This window comes from Macaca fascicularis, chromosome X (assembly GCF_037993035.2).
Source record: "Macaca fascicularis isolate 582-1 chromosome X, T2T-MFA8v1.1".
Taxonomy (NCBI): domain Eukaryota; kingdom Metazoa; phylum Chordata; class Mammalia; order Primates; family Cercopithecidae; genus Macaca; species Macaca fascicularis.
Window position 1 is genome coordinate 43,498,779 of NC_088395.1, and position 25,747 is coordinate 43,524,525.

The window sequence follows — 25,747 nt, forward strand, 5'->3', positions numbered from 1 at the left end:
TTCTTAGTATTGATTTCTATTTTAATAGCACTGTCATCCAGCAGTGTCATTGGTATGATTTCAGTTGTTTTGCATTTGCTGAGGATTGTTTTATGTCTGATTATGTGGTCGATTTTAGAGTATGAGCCATGTGGTGATGAGAAGAATGTACATTCTGTTGTTTTGGGGTGGAGAGTTCTATAGAAGTCTATCAGATCCATTTGGTCCCATTTTGAGTTCAGGTTCTGAATATCTTTGTTAATCTTCTGCCTCAATGATCTCTCTAATACTGTCAATGGGATGTTGAAGTCTCCTACTATTATTGTGTGAATGTCTAAGTCTCTTGGTAGGTCTCTAAGAACTGACTTTATGAATCTGAGTGCTCCTGTGTTGGGTGCATATATATTTAGGATAGTTAGGTCTTCTTGTTGAATTAAACCCTTACCCATTATATAATGCCCTTCTTTGTGTTTTTTGATCTTTGTTGGTTTAAAGTCTATTTTGTCTGAAATTAGGATTGCAACCCTGCTTTTTACTGATTTCCATTTGCTTAGGGGATTTTCATCCATCCCTTTATTTTGAGCCTGTAGATGTCATTGTGTGTGAGACGGGCCTCTTGAAGACAGCATACCATCAAGTTTCTTATCCAGCTTCTTACTCTGTGCCTTTTAAATTGGCCGTTTAGCTCATTTACATTCAAGGTTAGTATTGATATGTGTGGATTTGATTCTTTCATTATGTTGTTAGCTGGTTATTATACACATTTGTTTGTGTGATTGCTTTATTGTGTCACTGGTCTATGTACTTAAGTGTGTTTTGGTATTCGCTGGTAACATCCTTTCTTTCATTTTGACCTTGGAAAAATCTGATAATTATGTTTCTTGGGGATGATATTCTTATGTAGGATCATCTAGGAGCTCTCTGTATTATCTGAATTTGACTGTTGGCGTCTCTAGTGAGGATGAGGAAGTTTTCATGGATGATATTCTAATACATATTTTTCAAGTTGTTTGCTTTCTCCCTATCCATTTCAGAAATGCCAGTTATTTTGTTGATTTGGTCTCTTTATATAATCCCATATTTCTTGGATGATTTGTTTACTCCCTTTTATTCTTTTTTCTTTATTTTTGTCTTTCTTGTTTCAGAGAGTCAGTCTTCAAATTCCTAGATTCTTTCATTAGCATGGTCTGTTCTGCTGTTAATACTTGAGATTGCATTGTGAAATTCTTGTAGTATGTTTTTTGGCTCTATCAGATCAGTTAGGTTATTTTTTATACTGGTTATTTTTTCTGTCAGGTTTTGTATCATTTCATTGTGATTCTTAGTTTCCTCGGGTTGGATTTTACCATTCTTCTGAATCTCAATGGTCTTCATACCTATCTATATCCTGAATTCTATTTCCGTCATTTCAGCCAGCTCACCCTGGTTAAGAATCTTTATTGAAGAACTAGTGCAACTGTTCGGGGGACATAAGACACTCTTCCCATTGGAGTTGCTGGAGTTCTTGTATTGGTTCTTTCTCTTCTCTGGGTGTGGGTATTCCTTTAACTGCTGAGCTGCCTCTGATTAAAGTGGTCAGGCAGGGGCAGAGTGGGTGTGCTGAGGTCCCAGGTCAGGCAGCCCTGCCCAGTGAGGAGAAGTGAGGACCGGGATGTAAAAGTCTGGCCAATTTTCCATAAGGTTGCTGCAGTATGCTGGGGTTCCACTCCAGCACCTAGTTACTTTGGGTTTTCCAGCACCTGAAGGTATCAACAGTGAAGTCTGTGAAACAGCAAAGATGGCAGCCCACCCCTCTCTGGGAGCTCCATCCCAGGGAGGTATAGACTTGTTACCAGCCTGAACACACCAGCAGGAGATGGCTAGACATTTTGGCAGGGAGATCCTGCCCAGTGGGGAGAAATAGGATCAGGGACCCATGTAAAATAGCAATCTAGCTCCTTTTTTGTAGAGTGGTCATGCTGTGTTGGGGGTCCACTCCAGCTCCCAGTCACTTCAGACTCCAAATTCCAAAGGTAACAACAACTAAGGCTATGAAACAGCAAAGATAGCAGCCCACCCCTTTCTCTGATAGCTCTGTCCTGGGGAGATTTGAAACAGCTGCCAGCCAGAAAACATCAGCAGGGGTTGTTATAGACCTCAGTCAGGAGATTCCACCCAGTAAAGAGAAATGGGATCCACATGAAAAGGCAGTCCGGGCCAGGCGTGGTGGCTCAAGCCTGTAATCCCAGAACTTTGGGAGGCCAAAATGGGCGGATCACCTGAGGTCGGGAGTTCAAGAGCAGCCTGACCAACATGGAGAAACCCCATCTCTACCAAAAATACAAAATTAGCCAGGTGTGGTGGTGCATGCCTGTAATCCTAGCTACTCAGGAGGCTGAGGCAGGACAATCGCTTGAACCTGGGAGGCGAAGGTTGCGATTAGCCAAGATCATGCCATTGCACTCCAGCCTGGGCTACAAGAGCGAAATTCTGTCTCAAAAAAAACAAAAAAAAAAACAAAAAAAAAAAAGAAAGAAAGAAAAGAAAGGCAGTCTGGTTGCTTCTCCATAGAGCTACTGTGCTGTGCCAGGGTACTGCCCCAGTCCCTAGTCACTTCCTACTCTGTGGAGCTCAAAGGCAACAATGGCTAAGGCTGTGAAACAACAAAAATGGTGGCCCATCCCTCCCCCTGGGAACTCTGTCCCAGGAAGGCTTAGAACCCTGCCAGCTGGAAAACACGAGCAAAGGTGGCTGGTGACTCCAGTTAGCAGGTCCCACCCAGTAAGGAAAGGTGCTCTTGTAAAAGAGTGGTCTGGTCGCTTTTTCATAGGGTGGCTGCACTGAAGGCAGCAATGGCCAAGGCTGTGAAACAGCAAAGATGGTGGACTGCCCCTTCCCCTGGGAACTCTGTCTCAGGGAGGTGTAATGCTGCCACTGGTAGCTGGCTGGAGTTCCAAACCAGTCGGTCTTATCCTGCAAGGATAAGATCCTGTGGAAGCGGAGCATGCACACCATCGCTGCTCAGCCCCTGGATTCAGCCCCTTTCCTAGGGTTATGTATGGGAGTCTAACCTCCCACTTTGCCAAAGTTTTGCAGCCACTTCTGCCAGGAAGCCAGGGCATCTAAAGCTCCTGGGGCTCGATGTATGCCTGAGAAACTTCTCTACCAAGACTCCACATAGTTCTGCATGTCACATGGCACATCCTGGTGGAGTGGGTTCACAAACGGATCTCCTGACCTGAGAGTTACACAGATCCATGAAAGAAGCATGGGTACCCAAGGTCATTTACTCATTCACTACTTCCCTGGGTGAGGGAGGTTCCCCTGGCTCTGTGTCACTCCCAAATGGGTGGTTGTCCTGCCTTGCTTTTCTCTATTCACTGTGGGTTGAGTTGTTTTCTTGACAAATCCCAATGCTTGTACCTGGATGTTTCAGTTGAAGGTACTGAATTTACTCACCCCTTCTATTTCTCTCCATGAGAGTGGTACACACTAGCTGCTTCTAGTTGGTCATCTTGGCCAGTCTCTCCTGATGTTGGATTAATTATGTCACTTACTAGAGTCTGTTTCCTCATATGTAACTTGATAATGATTTCATGTTGCATATTCATCAAATGGCTTGTAATTAAAATAAAATGTAAAGGGCTTTCTAGGGTTGTACATATGTGAATGGAATCTATTCTATTGGAATAATATTAAGTTTAGTTTATTTATTAACTCATTTCACAAGTACTTAGGAGGCACTTGTTACCAATATAGAGGTAAGGAAACAAAAATGCAAAAAAGTCTGTCTCCTGCAATTGAGAAGTTTCCAGTCTAGCAAGAGATATTAACAGTTGCGTGAACAAACAAACAAACAAAAAATACAGTGCCGTGTGGGCCAAGAGGAGGGACCAAACAGCTGCAAAGAAATGTCTGGCCAGGTTTTTCAAAAGAGTTGATGTTTGAAATAGCCTTGAATTTTGTTACTACCTTGCAGAGAAAAAAAAAAAAAGATAGAGAGAATTCAAAGTTGAAATGGCACAATATGCAAAATTACTCTAGGATATTAACATGGAGTGACGAGGAAATGAAGAAAAGTGTAGGATATCTGTATAATTGGGAATGCGGGAACAAAATGGTAGATTAGATTGATGGTTATCCTAGGCTGGGTTCCCCATAAGCAAATCCTATGATATAGATTTATGCACAAGTAATTCATTAAGTAAGTGCTTCCAGGAGACACCATTAGGCAAAGGGAGAATCAGGGCAGAAAAAATAAAGAAGGCATGCAAATGTCTGATTTCAGGCAAAGTCCCACACAAGGTAGTTTCAGTCTTGTCCTCAGGAGAATTCTGAAACATGAGTAAGTCATTCCTTAGAACTGTCTGACCTGAAGGTAAGTATCCAGGCTTTCATACTTCTGCACACAACATGAGCCCATTGCCTGAGGTTCACCCAGGGGAATTCAAGCTCCCAGCTACTTCTTCTTCTCTGCTGCTGCAAGACAAGCAGCTCTACTAGCCAGATAGTTCTCTGAAAGTAAAGGTGCAGGTTTTGGGAGGCAAAAACACACCAAAGCTGGAAGAGGAAGTGCCCAGAAATGGTAAAAGTATCCAAAGGGCTCTTTTGTCTACAAGCTGACACTGGCATTATATGCTGTAGCTGGGGTTGGTAAGATAGTCAAAGTTAGATTGTGGATAATCTTACAAGACAATAAACTTCAAAATTTTTTTCTTCACGTACCTGCTAAAATAATTTTTAAAAATAACATACACTTCCTTGGGCACTTATAAGTTAGCATCTATATTTTATTAAATTAAGATGACAACTAATACTAGGTCAGCGTTACTCTAATACTCAAGCCAAACAAAGACATTACAAGAAAGGAACATTATACATCAATATCTCTCTAAATGTAGATATAAAAATATTCATCAAAATATTAACAAATCAAATCCAGCAATATATAAAATGAATGACAATATGTTGGGACCAAGTAGGGTTTGTCCAACAAATGAAAAGCTGGTTCAACATTTGAAAATCAATCAAGGTAATTCACCATATTAACAGGCTAAATAAAAAATCCATTTATCAGTAGATGAAGAAAAAGCATTTTATAAAATACAACATCAATTCATCATAATACTCTCAACGAATTGGGAAAACAAGGGAACTCCCTCAATCTAATAAGTGGTGTCTAGAGAAAAAAATTATACCTATAGCTCTTTTCATACTTTATAGTGAGACACAAAATGCAATTGCCTTAAAATGAGAAATGAGGCAAATATGTTGTCTTTCACTGCTCCTATTCAACAAAGTACTAGAAGGCCTAGCCAATGCAAAAATGCAGAAAAGGGAAATAAAAAGCAAGCAGATTGAAAAGGAAGAAATTAAACTATCTTTATTTAAAACAATATAATTGTCAATGTAAAACAAACCTAAAGACAAAATAAATCCTTCTATAACTAAGTAAATCTAGCATGATTGCAGGATACAGATTTCATGTACAATAGTCAATTGTATCTTTAAATAACAGAAAATAAAAAATTGGAATTATAATTAAAATACTGATATGGTTTGGCTGTGTCCCCACCCAAATCTCATCTTGAGATTGTAGGTCCCATAATTCCCATGTGTTGTGGGAGGGAGGTGGTGGGAGATAACTGAATCATGGGGGCAGTTTCCCCCATATTGTTCTCATGGTAGTAAGCCTCACAAGTTCTGATGATTTTACAAAGGGTTTCCCCTTTTGCTTGGCTCTCATTCTCTCTTGTCTGATACCATGTATTAGTGTGTCAGGTTGCCTAGGCTATAGTCTTCTGTCATTCAATCAATCTAGTTGTTGCTGTGAAAGGACTTTGCAGATATAGTCTCTAATCAGTTCTTTTTAAGTAAAAGAGATTATCCTATGCAACCTGGGTGGGCCTGACTTAAAGTTGAAAGGCCTTAAAAGCTAGTCTGAGGAAAGAAAGAAAAAAAGAGAGAGAAAGATGAGAGAGGAGAGAGTAAGAGAGAGAAGAAGGAGGAGAAAGAGAGGAAGAAGAAATTCTACTCGTGGACAACAGCTTCAGCTTGTGCCTGTGGAGTTTCAACCTGTTGGTGATCTTCCCTTCCTTACTAAGGTCTACAGTTACTTATGCCAATTCCTTGTAATAAATCAATCTCTAGATAGATAGAGAGATGGTTATAATATGCAAATATTTTAGCAGCTGTTCATAATCTGCAAAAACTGCAAGCAACTAAATGTACCTCAGTGGGTAAATAGATAAACAAACTATGCCATATCCATACAGTGGAATACTATTCGATGATAAAATGGAATAAATTATTGATCCACACAACAACATGGATAAATCATAAATAAATTTTGCTAAGTGAAAGAAGCCAGAACCAACAGGTTACACATTGTATGATTACATGCATACGGCATTCTGGAAAAGGCAAAACTATGCAAATGAAAAACAGATCAGCTTCCCCAAGTTATCAGGGTTTATGAAAGGGGGAGTGGTTGATTACAAAGGAGATACACAGGATAATTTTTATTGTAATAGAACATTCTGTATGGTACTAGGATGGTAGATACATTACTAGGTGCATGTTTTAAAACCCTAAGAACTGTTCATCACAAATATTAAACATTGACATATGCAAATAAAAAAATCAACAAGAATTTCAAGGGATTTCTGATGGGATACAAACTGTGACAAATTAATGTAACCTTACAATAAATGTATTATATAACCTCAGTGAATGGTGTGGCTGGAAAAGGAGCTAACCTAAATAACTTTGGAAAATTGTGTTTTGACTGAAAAATGTAAGCTAAAAGACAAAACAAACTGTACATAAAATGTACTCTAATTGTCAAATTTGTTTCTCAAAGGGATATGGGTTAAGAAGTTTGAACACTTTAAGTACATACTATGATTGAACCTGTAAGTATATAAATGATACATAATGGAGTCATGTTTCTCACTGTCAAAGAACGAAGTTACAAATAAAATAAGGGGGAAGACTAGAATGAACTCTGAATTAAAGTTAGAGACAGTAAGTATGAATTCATGTTTATCTTAATATACATACAGAGACAGAATAATTACAGATATGTATGTATACTCTGGTTAGTGTGTGTGTGTGTGTGTGTGTGTGTGTGTGTGTGTGTGTGTGTCCTAGCTCTTTCTTCTGAGAGGGCCTAAAAGTAGTGGTACTTCCAGTAGCAAGAAAATACACATGGTGTTCAGATTTTAGTTTCTAAATACCATTCTTTAATAAGGGGAACTAGGGCTCCTTGAAGAAATGACTGATTCTAGAACTGGGGAAGGAAATATACAAAATGAGCCTGAAGCATTTTGTAGTGCCAGAAATTAAGGAAGTGCTCAAACAAAAGGATGGGAGTATGTGAAAGGAAAACAAGAAATAACTCCCAATGGCTAAAACTGGAAAAATTTGAGTAAGAAAATAAACTGAAAAAGAAAGATATATATGCTTGGATTATAACTCAAATATAAAATATACATTGTAGAAATAACTCCCAAATGAGAACAAGTACCCAGGTTACTTACTCAGAGCTTGCTACAGCAAGGGAGTTAGCCATCATCACTTGTGTTTTGGCAGACTCAAAAACCAGTAAGAAGAGTGGGAGAACTTTGTGTTAGAAAAGAGAGAGAGCTTCAGATGTGCCCTAATTGGAAGCTGTTGACATGGGGAAGCAGGAAATGGGCTAAATGAAGCTGGGCATCCTATGTGATTCATTTGAGGAGCAGATTCAGGTTGATCCTAAGTTGGAAGCAGGCGTAAAAATTAGGGAAGCTGTCAGTTATTAATCAAGTCCTGGCCGTTTGGAGCTGATTGTTACAGGAGTTATTGTTTGGCTTCCTGGGTTATGAGCGATAGCAGCTTGCCTGTCTACAAGTCTGACTATGTCATAGATAGCAGGTTGGCTTCATGGCTGGTTACTGTAGATAATGTGTTGGTTTCCTGGGCTGGTTGCTGCAAGTTAGTTATTTCTGTTGATGTTAAATTTTTAGTTTGAGAAATATGAAGGCAAAAAGAAATACTCTGTACTATCTTTGGGATGTTCTATAAATCTGAATGCATTTCAACGTAAAAAATTTATTTTAAAAAATAAGTATCTCCTCAGGCACTTTTAAGTTGATGTCTAAACTTTTTCATTGAAAGTTTAAATATTTGCAAAGAATATCATTTCCAGTATATTGTAAATATTGTTATTTTAAATTAAAACTGTCACATCACTCTTTTAAATATATTCAAAGGACTATAAATACAAATGCAATTTGAACCATGATCTTCAATTTAAAAAATACATGAAAAAGCTATTCTCCTGTCAGAAATATTAAATGATTCCTCTTTTCCTTGAACTTATATATCCAAATTACTTCCCCTCTATAATTTTATCCTATTGAAATACATTTTTGTGCTGTAAAATTCCATTGATTACCATAACATACCAGCCTGCAATAAGAATGCGTATATTAAATTGAAACTTTAATTTTTAAGATTACCTGTGGCCTTAAGGCTCAAGTGTTAATTATACTTCAATCCAAAAGAAATCTTATTCGCAGTACACATTTGATCAAAATAGAATATATTACAAAATTTGATAATTATCAAACCCAAAGAACAATTATTTATTGGAAATGTATATCTCCATAAGAAAGATAGAGGTTACTTTTGATTTAAGGAGAGTTTTGACACCAACATTTGTAATTGTCTCTGTGTTTGTTACCCAGGAGGTATTACTCAGGGCAAAACTCTATGACAGGATTTTTATTGAGTAAGAAATGTGCCTTTCTTTTGTAAATAAGATAAAGGAGATTGTGAAACAAAAGGGTGGGGGGTGTAAGAGAACTCAGCTTGAGGCCTTGACCAGAAGTGACTTTTTATACTAAAAGAAAAAGTAAATATGGAAGTTTAGGATTTATAAGTGATTGCTTAAAAACCAACCATGCCTGTGTCCCACTTGGCAAGACGTTATGTATCCCTGGGAGTGAAAATTCCCCAGTCTACTTCATATAGCCCTGGGAATACAAATTCCCCAGTCTGAAAGCCACCCTCATGAGAACACTGAAAGAGTTGGAGTTTATCCTGAAGCCAGTGGAGAACTGAGAGCAATTGGAGTTACCAAGTAGAAAAGATTTGTGCTTTAGAGAGAGAATCAGGGCCATTATTTCTTGGATGGATGAAAGGAAAAAGAAACTGAAGGCATTGAGTTCCTACAGTAGAAACATCTCGCAAAAGTCCCTATGTGTGAGTTCCTTCCTCCTAAGCAGGTTCTTATTTATCAGACAATGAGACCCATTAAGTGGTAATCATTTCACTAAGGAGGCATTTCCCCTGGTATTCTAGTTCTGTAAACATCAGGTAATTCTCATTCCAACAAGTTGAACCTATTCAGACAGAACAAAGCATATTATAGAACCACAGTTCCTCTGATGACAACACAGCATGATGAGCCTAAAGCATCCTTTGTCTCTATGTATTTGGATGTAGACATTTTATCCTTAGCACTTTCCACAATAGAATTGGGTCCTAATTTAAGGAAACTCTCTCCAGATAGAATCTGCTTCAAATAAATGCAAGAACAAAACCTGGAGCCTTGCGGAGGGCCCTTTATATTGTCTGTACCGATATTGTTTTTCTGACATGAGCAAGCCTCTATTTTCAAATTCCCTGGAAATCCTTTGGGAGGAATACTTACGTAGTTCAAATTTAGATAACTATTAAATATTTAATATAAATAATCCCTTTCAAAATATTTTTCTGATTATGGATAGATAAGAATATATTTTCTCTAGGTAAGACTAAAAATATGTTTTAAGTGTTTCATATCTGGGTTAAGGGAAAATTATGTTGCTGTAGTAAGATGATATCTTGACAGATGTTATACAACCCAAGCCCCGGAAAGCCTACTAAGTGCTAAAAGGGACTTCTTCCTTTACCAAACTTTCATCAGGCTTCTCTGAGCCTTATTCTCAACTAAGCCACATCCGGTCCAGCCCAGTTCAGCAAGAATCAAGCCAAGCCAGTTTAGCAAGAATTCACCCCATATCCTTGATACCTAACCAAGTTCTTCTTGGTAATTTTTTATGCACTGACTCCCTTAACCTGCCCATTGGCTATAAATGTCCAGCTGCTCATGCTGTATTCAGTGTCAAATTCAATCTGTTTTATTGCAACCGTCTTGAATAAAGTCCTCCTTGCCTGTTTAACTTGTCTGGTACAATTTCTCTTTAACAGTTCCAGGTACTCTGTTGGATGTAGTAGTATAAGATTATGTGAGATCTAGCCCCTGCCATTCAAGAGCATGCAGTCCATTGGACTGTGCATTAATTCAAGGGCAGTTTATTCATAATGTTTACTATCTTGACCTCCATCTTGTTATTGAAATCCCACGATTCCCTGAAGAAGCAGGCTGGGTCTAGACTTCAGAGGCTTTGCCTTCTTTGCCAATTTGATTTGTTGGAACCGAACTGTCGATTCCTTCCTGGGCAGGGGTCGCCGCGAAGGATCACCGACACGAGATTCACAGCAGAGAGTTATTTATTACTAGCGCGCTAGGGTCCCAAGCTCTAAGTTGGCCCTGGGACCCTGACTGCTTGTTACAGGCTGTTTATATAGGCAAACACAAGTTCAAACACAGCTTAGGGCGCGAAATTCAAACAAAGCTTTAGGCGCGTGGTAATTGGGTCTGTCTATGGCCTGAGCAAGGTGTCTTGTTCTAATTGGTTAGAGCAGGACCTTATGAGGTTTTTTCCTGGAGTTGTTGATTCCGGGAACTTCGAGGCAGGGTGGGACCCCCGGAATTGGCAGGGTGGGACCCCATGAGGTTGTTTCCCGGAATTGGCAGGGTGGGACCCTATCAGGGTGGGACCCTATTGAGGCAGGGTGGGACCCTATCCAGAGCCACCTGGTGTTAATTTTTTTTAAGTTCTTTTTTTTATGAGGCCTAGTTTCTAAGTTTTATGCGGCCTAGTTTCAGATTGAAAGGAAGATGCATGGAGTCTTCTTGTGCTTCTTTGGTGGGAAAACGAGGTGGTCGACAGATCATCAAGAGAAGCCAGGACAACATCTGTTGTTGTTGTTGTTAAGAAACAGGGTCTTACTCTGTTGCGTAGACTGGAGTGCAGTGGCACCAACACAGCTCACAGCAGCTTCGATCCCCTGTGCTCAAGTAATCTTCCTACCTGTTAAATCTAGTAAACCCTAAGTTTCTTTTCAAAGAATCAGTATGTCAGTATGTTCGGCTCTCTTATTCTTTGAGTCTCCATTTTAAAGTTTAACTTCCTGGTTCTCTTCACTCCCTTGCTTCTAGTTTCAGTAAACAACTTTCCTACCAGTGCTAATCAATAGTTCACATCTGTTCCCTGGTCACCTCCTCCGTCCTGACTCATCCCAGTCACCTGCTTTGACCTGAGTCACTCCTGGTCACCTGCTCTGACCTAAGCCACCTTTAGTTACCTGTTCCTAACCATCCTTCCCACCAAACTACTCACCCCACCACTCTGGCTCATATCGCTGCTCTCTTTAAAATAGCCGATCGGAATTAGCTTAGACTGTGCAGGCCAACCCTAGCCAATAGGGGAACGACACAGCGGTAGGGGCTATCTGCATTAGGAATAAGAACTCCTTCCCCTCCCCTGTCCAGGTGTGCTCTTGCCATGGTTCCATCTGTGAAAAACACCCTTTCTGCGGAAATTAAAAATTGCCTTACTGAGAAAATTAAATTTATGTTCAAGTGCTATCTCTTTGCAGCACCAGGGAACAAGCATTTTGCATTTCTAACACACCTTAACCTCCTCAGAAGCTGGGACCACAGGTGCATACCACAAAGCCCAGATCATCACAAATCGTGTGTTTGTGTGTGTGTGTGTGTGTGTGTGTGTGTGTGTAGATGGGGTCTTGCTATGTTGCCTAGGCTGGTCTCAAACCCCTGGGCTCAAGTGATCCTCCCACTTCAGCCTCCCAAAGTGCTGGGGTTACAGGCATGAGCCAGTGTGCCTGGCCAACATTTTCTAACAAAGGCATTTCTTCTAATTAGTCCTTTTTGCTGACACTCACAAGCTGATCAGTGTGTCTAATACCAAAAAGGCCTGCAAACCATATCACTGCTGATCATGCTGCTCTCAGTCTGAAAGTATGCTAGTTGGGTCCTCCAGGAGGGAGATGCTGAGACTAAATTGGAATACAATAGTGAAGCAGGATATTTCCCTGACCCCTTCACAGGCAGGAACTGGAGTACGTGGGTGCTGGCAGGGGCAAACTCCACTCACTTGACCCACTGTGCTCCACTCCTCATGGGAGGGGGTGCACAGGTAAGCAAGTACAGGAGCAGGGGTGAGTGCTTTTGGGTACCAGCAAGAGTCTCCTCACTGGGGACCCATCCTCTTCTGCCCAGAATTTCCCTGCCTCCTGTTGCTATCAATAGGTTTATTAGAGGAATAGCTCCCTGAAAGATAAAAGAGTAGAAAGTAGAATTTGGCAGGGAGCATCTCCAGTGGCAAGTCAGATCAGACAGTCATAGTCAACCCAAAGAGGATCTCCAGATCAAAAACTGTCCATTAGAGGAGCCTCACACTGGACAGAAATGGCCATGTCCTAGTAAGCCCAACCATGCTCAACCTTTGGCTAAGAGTTGCACAGAATGAATGCAAAGTCTACTCTGAGGTAGCTCTTGAAGGTGCTGCAGTTGAATGGCAAGTGCATTTTTGAAGGGAAATCTGAATGGCACAGCACCATGACTGCCAAAAAGAAACATTGCAGAGAAATCAAGAATTTTTCCTAAGAGGCAAACTGCTGTGAAGCATGGCTTCCCTTCTTTCTGAGTACTAAGTATAAGAATGAGCATGAGAGTGAAGGACAACATGCCATCCCAAAATATGCCAGATAAGTATATTGATTATTTTGAGTTGAAAACATTGGAGAAATTATAGTTTCAGAAAGGGCTAGTTGACCTGTCTCTTCCTGCATGTGGCAAGCCATACAGATTCCTCTGGGAGGGGTACCCTCACCATACTAGGGTGAGAAAAGAGCCTTTATCACCAGACTGGAAACTGGGGGCAATTGAGATGAATAAATATATTCAACGAGGTATATTTTGTTATGCTTAATGAAGTAACCCTTGTTCCACTAGTTTCATAACCCCTACATATCTACCTCCTAGAGACTCCCTTAGAAAATATACTGCCCCAGCCAGATTTTCTTTATCCTGTCATTTCTTCTCAAATTTTTCATTCTTTGTCTAAAAAGTATAAAAGCATCTTGCTTTGACCACTTCTTTGGACTTCACTCTCTTGTGAAGATCCTCATATAGTGCAAAACTAACACAATTTGTATGCTTTTCTCTTCCTAATCTGCCTCGTGTCAGTTTGGTTTCTAGATCCAACCAGAAAGCCTGCATAAGAGCCTAAGAGGAGCTGGAGGTAATCTCTGACTCCCATACAGAAATCATTGCCCAATGTGGGGCAATTCTTCACTGGCTGGAACTTTGCTTACTCCAGAACCGCTGCAGCTGAGATCCTGTACCTCTGACAAAAGGCTGTCAAAGGTAAGATTTCTTACTGTCAGATTCCTGGATCGCTGTGGTGGTAGCTGGTCGAGGCAAGAATGGTAAGACTCTCTGCATCTTTTTCCCTCTCAAAACTGGGATTGACAGGATGAAACACTTGTGAACTAGTTCTTTGGGTATAAAGTGACTCTTGGTGTTTTTGTGAGTACTCTATATTTCTATTTGATCCTTTTGCTCTTAGAAATAGTCTTTATCTTATTTTCTCACTGTCTTGTTGTGTTGTTTGCCATAAGGAGAGGAACCATTGGCATAGGTAGAGAATACAGGCATAGGTCCTTATAATCCTGCTGTTCGAATCGGCCTTCACAGACCAGTGAGTTTACAGTTCTCATCAGGCCAGTGTCTATCTAAACAAACTGTGCTCTGGGTCCCTGAAGCAAACAACAAAAATGAATGAGGTTCCCCTCTTGTCTTGTTTTATGTCCTGAGGGCTTGGCTTTGCAACCAAAGAGGACACCCTCTCTAATCACTGCCATCAGAGGGACACAAAGAATTGGGTTTGTGTTAGGCAGCCAGTCTGAAAAGACTGGGGATTTGAGACAAGTAAGGTATTAAGCAGCACTTTTTTTGTCCAAATGTACCAAGCTCTCAGCGAGTTTTATAAGAGGCCAACCCATGAAGTCTTTTGTTGCCTGGATCAATATCCCAGTATTGCCTGTCTGATGTCAGAGATTAGTGGGTTTATAAATAAAGGCAACTCATATTCCATGAGAGACCAGAGACATTGTCTGCACAAACACTCTGCTTAATTGCCTGTGGCAACAAAGGTCTTTGCTTTCTTTGTCTATTTCTGAGAGCAAATTTTTAGGTCATAGGGGCTGGATCTTCTGTGCCCACTCCAGAAATGCCCCTTGCATCTCTGTAAAGATTTATTCTAAGCCTGGAAACTTACCTTCTAGTCTCTCCATAAAAAGGCGTATTGGATTAAGTGAACGTTGGAATATATACACTAATGAAGATCCCAGTTGTCATTGACCAAAAGATAGATCCTTTGAAATAGAAAGACTACTATATTTGAAAAAATTTTGAGAGAGCTTTCATTCTAAAAAATCAGCCTTTATGGGAAGATCAGGTAGAATGAAGAACCCAGAAAATTATGGCTATCCTTAGAAATTCACTTAAGAAAATTAAACAACAAAAAGGAGACCTAGAACACAAACTGAAATTCACTTCCACTATAAATCCTCCTTCTCCACCCACTTACACCCTGCTTTATCCCCAACTCCCTGTCCCTGACCCACCAGAGGATCTATTGGATCTCAGGGCCCCTGATTTGAAACCCCCTCCTCAACATCCAGCCCTATCTCTTCAGCTTCTCCCTCCTATTGTGGCTCCTCAACAAAATCCTTTGACTCCTTCAACCTCCCCAGAAAGCCACTCAGATATACAGCTGCCTTCTTTAACCGTCCTTTCCCTGGGTGATTTACAAAAAGTCCTCTTGATCTCAAAGCCCAAGGCATACAGGTCATTTGTGTAAAACTTAACAACCAAGAAGTAAAACTGGCACAGGTTCCAAGAACATGTGGCAAGGCTCACTTTTTTTCTGTGCCTTACCACCTTTCCTATTTCCCAGGGCTTTGTAATCAGACTCCATCAGCTCCAGACCTTCCTATGCAATGTTCTCTGTGAATGTATCTTAGACCCCCTACTCAAAGAATTTATGTTTCCTGGACAGCAACAGATCTTTTAAATAATAAAGCCATTTTGTCTCCACTTTCAGAAGATCCTACCAAGTTTAGAGAAAAATAGGAGAAATCAGTGGCCATCCATAATCCCATTCATAGAAACCTTGACTGGCTGATAAGAGGTGTACTTTCCTCTCATGATCATACTGCATACTCTCATGATCATACTACAGTTAATAACTGGCCAGACAGCCTTCTGGGAAAAACCCCCTCCACAGAGGGAACAGATGGCCGGAGCCCCTCCCTGGCCTTCCTGCAAATGAGGAGACAGCTCAGCTAGATGCTGATATTCAGGGCCTGAAAGGGACAATATTAGAGGCTTTCCCTCCTAAGATGAATTGGTCTAAAGTCAAATTGTATATCCAGATAGAGGGTGAGCACCCCAAGGCATTTGTCGAGAAATTTATGCAAGGTTTTCAAAGGCATATGGCTTCTTTCTTCTCTTTGGTTTCCAGCTGCATCCATGTCCCTACAAAGGACATGAACTCATCCTTTTTTATGGCTGCATAGTATTCCATGGTGTATATGTGCCACATTTTCTTAATCCAGTCTGTCAGTGATGGACATTTGGGTTGATTCCAAGTCTTTGCTATTGTGAATAGTGCTGCAATAAACATACATGTGCATGTGTCTTTATAGCAGCATGACTTATAATCCTTTGGGTATATACCCAGTAATGGCATGGCTGGGTCAAATGGTATTTCTAGTTCTAGATCCTTGAGGAATCACCACACTGTTTTCCACAATGGTTGAATTAGTTTACAATCCAACCAACAGTGTAAAAGTGCTCCTATTTTGCCACATCCTCTCCAGCACCTGTTGTTTCCTGACTTTTTAATGATTACCATTCTAAATGGTGTGAGATGGTATCTCATTGTGGTTTTGATTTGCACTTCCCTGATGGCAAGTGACGATGAGCATTTTTTCATGTGTCTGTTGGCTGTATGAATGTCTTCTTTTGAGAAGTGTCTGTTCATATTCTGTGCCCACTTTTTGATGGTGTTGTTTGTTTTTTTCCTGTAAATTTGATTGAGTTCTTTATAGGTTCTGGATATTAGCCCTTTGTCTGATGAGTAGATTGCAAAAATGTTCTCCCATTCTGTAGGTTGCCTGTTCACTCTGATGGTAGTTTCTTTTGCTGTGCAACAGCTCTTTAGTTTAATTAGATCCCATTTGTCAATTTTGGCTTTTGTTGCCATTGCTTTTGGTGTTTTAGACATGAAGTCCTTGCCCATGCCTATGTCCTGAATGGTATTACCTAGGTTTTCTTCTAGGGTTTTTATGGCTTTAGGTCTAACATTTAAGTCTTAATCCATCTTGAATTAATTTTCATCTAAGGAGTAAGGAAAGGATCCAGTTTCAGCTTTCTACTTATGGCTAGCCAGTTTTCCCAGCACCATTTCTTAAATAGGGAATCCTTTCCCCATTTCTTGTTTTTGTCAGGTTTGTCAAAGATCAGATGGCTGTAGATGTGTGGTATTATTTCTGAGGGCTCTGTTCTGTTCTATTGGTCTATATCTCTGTTTTAGTACCAGTACCATGCTGTTTTGGTTACTGTAGCCTTGTAGTATAGTTTAAAGTCAGGGAGCGTGATGCTTCCAGCTTTGTTCTTTTTGCTTAAGATTGTCTTGGCAATGCGGGGTCTTTTTTGGTTCCATATGAACTTTAGAGTAGTTTTTCCCAATTCTGTGAAGAAAGTCATTGGTAGCTTAATGGGGATGGCACTGAATCTATAAATTACCTTGGGCAGTATGACCATTTTCACAATATTGATTCTTCCTATCCATGAGCATGGTATGTTCTTCCATTTGTTTGTGTCCTCTTTTATTTCACTGAGCAGTGGTCTGTAGTTCTCCTTGAAGAGGTCCTTTACATCCCTTGTAAGTTGGATTCCTAGGTATTTTATTCTCTTTGAAGCAATTGTGAATGGGAGTTCATTCATGATTTGGCTCTCTGTTTGTCTGTTACTGGTGTATAAGAATGCTTGTGATTTTTGCACATTAATTTTGTATCCTGAGACTTTGCTGAAGTTGCTTATCAGCTTAAGGAGATTTTGGGCTGAGACAATGGGGTTTTCTAAATATACAATCATGTCATCTGCAAAGAGGGACAATTTGACTTCTTCTTTTCCTAACTGAATACCCTTGATTTCTTTCTCTTGCCTGATTGCTCTAGCCAGAACGTCCAACACTATGTTAAATAGGAGTGGTGAGAGAATGCATCCCTGCCTTGTGCCAGTTTTCAAAGGGAATGCTTCAGTTTTTGCCCATTCAGTATGATATTGGCTGTGGGTTTGTCATAAATAGCCCTTATTATTTTCAGATATGTTCCATCAATACCGAATTTATTGAGAGTTTTTACCATGAAGGGCTGTTGAATTTTGTCAAAGGTCTTTTCTGCATCTATTGAGATAATCATGTGGTTTTTGTCTTTGGTTCTGTTTATATGCTGGATTACGTTTATTGATTTGTGTATGTTGAACCAGCCTTGCATCCCAGGGATGAAGCCCACTTGATCATGGTGGATAAGCTTTTTGATGTGCTGCTGGATTCGGTTTGCCAGTATTTTATTGAGGATTTTTGCATCTATGTTCATCAGGAATATTGGTCTAAAATTCTCTTTTTTTGTTGTGTCTCTGCCAGGCTTTGGTATCAGGATGATGTTGGCCTCATAAAATGAGTTAGGGAGGATTCTCTCTTTTTCTATTGATTGGAATAGTTTCTGAAGGAATGGTACCAACTCCTCCTTGTACCTCTGGTAGAATTCGGCTGTGAATCCGTCTGGTCCTGGACTTTTTTTGGTTGGTAGGCTATTAATTATTGCCTCAATTTCAGAGCCTGCTATTGGTCTATTCAGGGATTCAACTTCTTCCTGGTTTAGTCTTGGAAGAGTGTAAGTGTCCAGGAAATTATCCATTTCTTCTAGGTTTTCTAGTTTATTTGCGTAGAGGTGTTTATAGTATTCTCTGATGGTAGTTTGTATTTCTGTGGGGTTGGTGGTGATATCCCCTTTCTCATTTTTTATCGTGTCTATTTGATTCTCCTCTCTTTTCTTCTTTATTAGTCTTGCTAGGGGTCTGTCAATTTTGTTGATCTTTTCAAAAAACCAACTCCGGGACTCATTGATTTTTTGGAGGGTTTTTTGTGTCTCTATCTCCTTCAGTTCTGCTCTGATCTTAGTTATTTCTTGCCTTCTGCTAGCTTTTGAATGTGTTTGCTCTTGCTTCTCTAGCTCTTTTAATTGTGATGTTAGGGTGTCAATTTTAGATCTTTCTTGCTTTCTCTTGTGGGCATTTAGTGCTATAAATTTCCTGCTACACATTGCTTTAAATGTGTCCCAGAGATTCTGGTATGTTGTATCTTTGTTCTCATTGGTTTCAAAGAATATCTTTATTTCTGCCTTCATTCTGTTATGTATTCATTCAGGAGCAGGTTGTTCAGTTTCCATGTAGTTGAGCGGTTTTGATTGAGTTTCTTAGTCCTGAGTTCTAGTTTGATTGCACTGTGGTCTGAGAGACAGTTTGTTATAATTTCTGTTCTTGTACATTTGCTGAGGAGTGCTTTACTTCCAACTATATGGTCAATTTTGGAATAAGTGCGATGTGGTGTTGAGAAGAATGTATATTCTGTTGATTTGGGGTGAAGAGTTCTGTAGATGTCTATTAGGTCCACTTGGTGCAGAGTTGAGTTCAATTCCTGGATATCCTTGTTAACTTTCTATCTCGTTGATCTGTCTAATGTTGACAGTGGGGTGTTAAAGTCTCCCATTATTATTGTATGGGAGTCTAAGTCTCTTTGTAAGTCTCTAAGGACTTGCTTTATGAATCTGGGTGCTCCTGTATTGGGTGCATATATATTTAGGATAGTTAGCTCTTCCTGATGAATTGATCCCTTTACCATTATGTAATGGCCTTCTTTGTCTCTTTTGATCTTTGATGGTTTAAAGTCTGTTTTATCAGAGACTAGGATTGCAACCCCTGCTTTTTTTTTGTTTTCCATTTGCTTGGTAGATCTTCCTCCATCCCTTTATTTTGAGCCTATGTGTGTCTCTGCATGTGAGATGGGTCTCCTGAATACAGCAGACTGATGGGTCTTGACTCTTTATCCAATTTGCCAGTCTGTGTCTTTTAGTTGGACCATTTAGTCCATTTACATTTAAGGTTAATATTGTTATGTGTGAACTTGATCCTGCCATTATGATATTAACTGGTTATTTTGCTCGTTAGTTGATGCAGTTTCTTCCTAGCATCGATGGACTTTACATTTTGACATGTTTTTGCAATGGCTGGTACCTGTTGTTCCTTTCCATGTTTAGTGCTTCCTTCAGGATCTCTTGTAGGGCAGGCCTGGTGGTGACAAAATCTCTAAGCATTTGCTTATCTGTAAAGGATTTTATTTCTCCTTCACTTATGAAACTTAGTTTGGCTGGATATGAAATTCTGGGTTTAAAATTCTTTTCTTTAAGAATGTTGAATATTACCCCCACTCTATTCTGGCTTGTAGAGTTTCTGCCGAGAGATCTGCTGTTAGTCTGATGGGCTTCCCTTTGTGTGTAACCCGACCTTTCTCTCTGACTGCCCTTAACATTTTTTCCTTCATTTCAACTTTGGTGAATCTGACAATTATGTGTCTTGGAGTTGCTCTTCTCGAAGAGTATCTTTGTGGAGTTCTCTGTATTTCCTGAATTTGAATATTGGCCTGCCTTACTAGGTTGGGGAAGTTCTCCTGGATGATATCCTGCAGAGTGTTTTCCAACTTGGTTCCCTTTTCCCTGTCACTTTCAGGCACAGCAATCAGAGGTAGATTTGGTCTTTTCACATAATCCCATATTTCTTGGAGGCTTTGTTCATTTCTTTTTACTCTTTTTTCTCTACACTTTTCTTCTTGCTTCATTTCATTCATTTGATCTTCAATCGCTGATACTCTTTCTTCCAGTTGATCGAGTCGGTTACTGAAGCTTGTGCATTTGTCAGGTAGTTCTCATGTTATGGTTTTCATCTCTGTCAGTTCTTTTAAGGTCTTCTCTGCATTGATTATTCTAGTTATCTATTCATCCATTCTTTTTTCAAGGTTTTTAGTTTCTTTGTGCTGGTTACGTAGTTCCTCCTTTAGCTCCAAGAAGTTTGATCGACTGAAGCCTTCTTCTCTCAGCTTGTCAAAGTCATTCTCCATCTAGCTTTGTTCCGTTGCTGGCGATGAGCTGTGTTCCTTTGGAGGGGGAGATGCGCTCTGATTTTTTGAATTTCCAGCTTTTCTGCACTGCTTTTTCCCCATCTTTGTGGTTTTATCTGCCTTTGGTCTTTGATGATGGTTACGTACTGATGGGGTTTTGGTGTGGATGTCCTTTCTGTTTGTTAGTTTTCCTTCTAACAGTCAGGACCCTCAGCCGTAGGTCTGTTGGAGTTTGCTTGAGGTCCACTCCAGACCCTGTTTGCCTGGGTATCAGCAGCAGAGGCTGCAGAAGATAGAATATTGCTGAGCAGCGAGTGTTGCTGTCTGATTCTTGCTCTGGAAGCTTCGTCTCGGGGTGTACCCCGCTGTGTGAGGTGTGAGGTGTGAGGTTTCAGTCTGCACCTAGTGGGGGATGTCTCCCAGTTAGGCTACTTAGGGGTCAGGGACCCACTTGAGCAGGCAGTCTGTCCGTTCTCAGATCTCAACCTCCGTGCTGGGAGCTCCACTGCTCTCTTCAAAGCTGTCAGACAGGGGCATTTACCTCTGCCAAGGTCTCTGCTGCTTTTTGTTTAGCTATGTCCTGTCCCCAGAGGAGCCACCTGCAAATCTTTTAGGTAGAAATTTATTATGTAAGTTTAGCGCTATGATACAATATAATAAAAAAGCCATTTTTATTTGCCTACATTCAGAACAAACTTCAAGCTTCCTGCTCTCTCAGGGAAACTCTTCTTAATTTAAATTCCTCTGAAGAAGATGCAATCTTAAAAGATGCCCCAGCTAGTCCCTAGGCTTCACATGCAAATGAGTTTGGACTGCTACTGAGTACAGAACCTGTATGCATCGCAGAGAAAAGGAACAAACACTTCCCATGGGTAGCTCAGTGTCCCCTCTCATGAGATGCAGAGCAAGGAATCAAACGTATCATAGACTCCCTTTTGCAGTAAGATATGCTTATTTTTACCACTTCACCCTGTAACATCCCAATTTTACCAAAGAATGAAGGAAAATTCGATTCAGATGGAAATCAAATCTATCGATTTGTGCAAGATATAAGAGCCTTAAGCACCTTTGTAATTCCCCACCACCTTGTAATCCCCAATTTGACTACTATCCCTACCTCAATTCCTGGTGATGCAGCCTGGTTTACAGTAGTTGACCTCGGCTCGGCTTTCTTTTCAATTCCATTGCACCCTGACTCACAGTTTCTCTTTGCATTTACAGTTAGAAGAAGACAATTAACATGGACTCTCATGCTTTAGGGATATTGTGAGTATCCTTCAATATTCTCTGCAATCCTTAAAACCACTTGGATTCCGTAGCCTCCACCCAATGCTCCACCCTTGTGCAATATATTAATGACCTTTTGCTTTGTAACCAAACTAAAGAAGATACCTTTATAGACTCTCTCAATGTACTAAAAGTACTCGCTGAAACATGCCATAAAGCCTCCAGGTCTAAACTTCAGTTTGTGCGAACAACAGTTACTTTCTTAGGACATGAAATAGCTGAGGGCACTCAGAAGTTCACCCCAAAATGCATTCTGTCAATTTTGTTCATCCCTTTCCCCAAGACAAAAAAGCAGCTGTGTAAATTTCTAGGGGCAGCTGGCTATTGTTAGCAATGGATTCCTAATTTTGAGGTTATTGCCAAACCACTATATGCCCTCTTTCCAGATACCACTCCAGAGGCCACTCTGTGGCCTTCAGAAAAATTAATTTCTTGAAATTAGCATTTTCCTACCCCCTGCTCTTGGCTTACCTAATTTTGATAAACCGTTTCACCTCTATTGTCATGAAAATAGTGGAGTTGCTGCCAGTATTCTAAGGCAACCCTTTGCCTCTCAGATACAACCTGTAGCATATTTCTCATGCCAATGGGATCCCATGGCAGCAGGCACGCCCCCATGCCTGCATGCAGTAGCAGCAGCTGCTGCCCTAATTACTAAAGTCAGCACCCAGACATTAGGCTCCCCCATCTACCTCAATGTTTCCCATGCTGTGTCCGCTCTCTTCCAAGTTCTTAAAATGCAGCACCTCTCCACACATGGACAGACCACCTAGGAGCAAGCCCTGTGAACCAATCCCTCCATCATCTTACACCTTTGTGACACTAAATCCTGCTACACTCCGACCCCTCCCTGATGATGAAGAGCCTCATTCCATTCCACCTGATGCCTAGCAGCTATAGAAATGGGTTCAAAGCCATGAGGGTATCGCTCAGACTCTCCTTTAGACAACCTAGCCTTGCTGCTATTTTGTAATGGTTCTTGCAAATTTAATTTTAAGGGAAACATAATAACTGGCTACGCCATAGTTTCCCCACATGAAACGCTTGAGGCATACTCTTTGCTGACTATAAAGTAAGCCCAGGCTGCTGAACTTAAAGCTCTTATTAGAGCTTGCACATTGGCAAAAGGAAAAACTGCCACCATTTACACTGACTCCGATATGCTTTTGGAGTCTGCCATGCTGTTGGCACAATCTGGAAATCCTGTGGATTCTGAACCTCTGCTGGTACTCCTCTTGCTAATGGACATATAATTGCTGCCTTATCACAGACTGTTCACCTTCATACTAAAATTGCTATTGTTCATTGTCCAGCCCACACTAAGGAGACTGATACTGTATCTCTAGGGAATGATAGGGCAGAAAAGGCTGCTAAGTACACAGCCAAAAACTGACCCCCTTTTCATTTTTCCACCCAATTTATGAATTTGCCTTTATCCCTGACTGATATTATTGATTTTCAGGTAAATCAATTTCAGGTAAATGCCCCAAAATATGAAAAAGATAAATGGATACAAAAGGGTGCCAAGCAATTATCAGATGGGTTGTGTATATATTGGGCCAAATGGACTTCCTGTGGTCCCTTTTCTTTTGACCTTTTGGCTTGTACTTATGTCTCATCAGATGGGACATATGTGCATATGGGGGATAGTTGAACTAAAGAATAATTGGCTTTGTCCTGGGATCTACAACATTTCTGTCCAAATTATTTCCCCATGCATTACTTGTAAATCTCACCAAATTTCTGGAAGAAACCAACACTCCTCAGGCAGTCCTCAAAGGCCCCCACTTTCTGTTGCAGCACTTCAGATACATTTCATAAATTTACCTCCAGCTTTTGGCTTTTCCCACTGTTTGGTTATTGTCTGCAGGTTTAGTGGATGAACTGAATGCTATCCAATTAAACATTCTGATGCCACAACAGTGGTAAAGAAATTGATAACTGAGATTATTCCTCACTTTGGCATCGCTTTACGGATTGAGTCAGACCAAGAAACTCATTTTACATCAGAGATAAACCACTTGCTTGCAAAAATCTCTGGGGTATTCATTAAAATTTCATGCCCCATACCATCCCCAATCCTCAGGGCAAATACAACATAAAAATCTAGACATTAAATGGACTTGAGGAAAAGTCTGTCAAGAAACTGGAATTAAATGGCCAGAAGCATTACCTCTGACTCCTATAAAAATTTGGAATACTCTGAAGAAGCGACATGGATTAACCTGTTTGAAACAGTGGTTGGTCTTTCTATGCCTGCTGACACCTGAATCTTCCATTCCTGAGTTAAATGGACACTGTGGGGATTTAAGTAAACAATTTGAATGCTATGTCTAGCTATATGTAGGCACTAACTAATCTACTTGGAGCGTACCATCAACAGATAAAAAGGGCATGGCCTTTGCCAACTGACAAGCCTTGCTATCCTTTTTGATCAGGAAATCGTGTGTACATCAAGGTTATTAGAAGAAAGAAGATACTTTCACCTCACTGGGAAGGCCCATATGAAGTACTGCTGACTAACTACACTGCCATCAAAACCAAAGAAAAACCCTCTTAGGTCCATGCAAGTCATGCCAAGCTAGTGATTTATCTCTAATGCAAAGCTAGACCCTGATCAGCACTCCTAAGACATTTGGAAAATTACCTCTACAGTAAAGCTTAAAGTAAGAATCCCCAGGGCCAATTCATAAGGCCCAGAAGCAAATGGTATTTCTTTAAAGAAGACAGCTTTTCCTAAGACTATGGATCAACAAAATCTACTTCCCCACAGATAAAATTAAATACCTAGGAATTTACCAAAGAAGTGAAAGATCTCTATAATAAAACTATAAAACATTGATGAAAGAAATTGAAGAGGACATAATTTTTTTTTTTAATTCCATGTTCATGGATTGGAAGATTTGATATTGTTAAAATATTCATACTACTCAAGGCAATCTACAGATTCAATGCAATTCCTATCAAAATACCAATGACATTCTTTACAGAAATATAAAACAGAATCCTAAAATGTAGATGGAAGCATGAAAGATCCAGAATAGCCAAAGCTATCCTAAGCAAAAAGAACAAAGCTGGAGAAATCACGTTACCTGACTTCAAATTATACTACAGAGCAGTAATAACCAAAACAGCATTGTAGTGGCATAAACACAGACATACAGACCAATGAAACAAAATAGAGAACCCAGAAACAAATTCACACACCTACAATAACCTCATTTTCAACAAAGGTGCCAAGAATATACACTGGGGAAAAGATAGTCTCTTCAATAAATGGTGCTGAGAAAACTGGATATCCATATACAAAAGAATGAAACTAAAATACTATGTCTCAACATATACAAAAATCAAATCAAAATGGGTTAAAGAATTAAATCTAATACCTCAAACAATTAAACTACTACAAGAAAACCCTGGGGAAATTCTCCAGGACATTGATCTGGGCAAAGATTTATTAATACCCCACAAGTACAGGCAACCAAGCAAAAATGGACAAATGGGATCATATCAAGCTAAAAACTTTCTGCACAACAAAGGATACAATCAACAAAGTGAGGAGACAACCCACAGAATGGAAGAAAATATTTGCAAACTACCTATCTGGCAAGGGAATAACAGTCAGAATATGTGGGGAGCTCACACAACTTAATAGGGAAAAAAAGAATAATCTGATTTTAAAATGGGCAAAAGATTTGACTAGACATTTCTGAAAAGAAGACATACTAATGGAAAACAGACAGATGAAAAGATGCTCAACATCATTGATTATCAGAGAAATACAAATCAAAACCTAAAATGAGATACCATCTCACCCCAGTTAAAATGGCCTAAATCCAAAAGACAGGCAATAAAAAATACTGCTGAGGATGTGGAGAAAAGGGAACCCTTGTATACTGTTGGTGAGAAGGTATATCAGTACAACCACTCTGGAAAACAGTTTGTAGATTTCTCAAAAACCTAAAAATAGAGCTACTATTTGATCCAGCAATCTCACTGCTGAGTATATACCCAATAGAAAGGAAATCAATATATTGAAGAGATATCCACACTTCCACGTTTGCTGCAGCACAATAGCCAAT

General features: G+C 40.0%; 1 long non-coding RNA gene across 2 annotated transcripts in view; it reads right to left on the minus strand.

Annotated features, from left to right (window-relative positions):
* The window catches only part of LOC135969141 (uncharacterized), a 232,220-nt gene that overhangs the window by 72,293 nt on the left and 134,180 nt on the right, over window positions 1-25,747 (minus strand). The window contains exon 3 of one of the 2 annotated variants that reach the window (XR_012429908.1): window positions 20,278-20,985. The exons of the other annotated variant lie outside the window; for it this stretch is intronic. This is a non-coding gene — a long non-coding RNA (uncharacterized lncRNA). Of the gene's footprint in view, window positions 1-20,277; window positions 20,986-25,747 lie in introns of those variants that run through there. 2 annotated transcript variants of the gene reach the window in all.